Below are 969 nucleotides of genomic sequence, written 5' to 3' on the forward strand. Positions count from 1 at the left end.
TTTAAACTCATGTAAACCCAATTATCCCATATTTAATGCAGAATGCTTGAAGTATTTTAAAAGGGTTATGATTGAGTCAGATTTATACTGTAAAGAAATTGAATTTCTAGATAAAGGGACAAGACTCAGAAATCAGGCCAAGCATGATGAAAGATTATGGAGACCAGAGCCAGGGCAATACTTTTAGACAAATGAGGAGCATGCTGACCCAAAAAGTATTTTGAAACTAAAATGGCTGGGACTTGTTTAATGGTAGATAAAAAGGAAAGATTCAAGGATATTGCTTTGATTTCCATTTGGATGACTGGTAGACAGATGGGAAGTAGATAAGGAGAAATAGGTCTGGGAAAATGATGAAGACATTATGTGTCAATCTTCGGACAGCGGAAACTGGAGCAGTCATGATCAGGGAGGGGTCTTGGCTGCAGATAGACCTGTAGGAGTCTTCATTGCCTGCTTTCTTTGTCTCCCCCAGCCACCACTCGCATCCCATTTACATTCTCTTCTTCCTCCCCTGCACTCAGTGTATTATGACTAATAATACAGGGGAAGAACTGAACGATCATTTCTTCAGCCTCCTCCTCATTTTTACACAAGTCTAAATAAGGCTGCTTTGATGGGAAGGTGATGCAAATTCTCTGGTCCAACCCTGAGATAAAATACATGACAACCTCAAAATTCATTTAATTTTTCTTTAATATTTCCTTTTTTTAGAAAACAAGAGATTCCTCCATTCACATTATATAGGACCAAATCTGTGGGCAAGCCATGTATGTAGTTTTGTAGCAAGTATTCATTGGTCTCTAGCCTTTTGTCCACCTATCATGAAAAAAGGCACAGAAATTCATGAGAGGATAAAACACAAGTAATTGACACCTGGATTTGTAATGTTTCTTATGATTAGTTATGTGTTATCTCCTAAGTACATCAAATGCTTTATGAAAGTTAATGTTGAAATGAGCTACTTTT

This window comes from Nycticebus coucang, chromosome 19 (assembly GCF_027406575.1).
Source record: "Nycticebus coucang isolate mNycCou1 chromosome 19, mNycCou1.pri, whole genome shotgun sequence".
In the NCBI taxonomy this organism is placed as follows: Eukaryota; Metazoa; Chordata; class Mammalia; order Primates; family Lorisidae; genus Nycticebus; species Nycticebus coucang.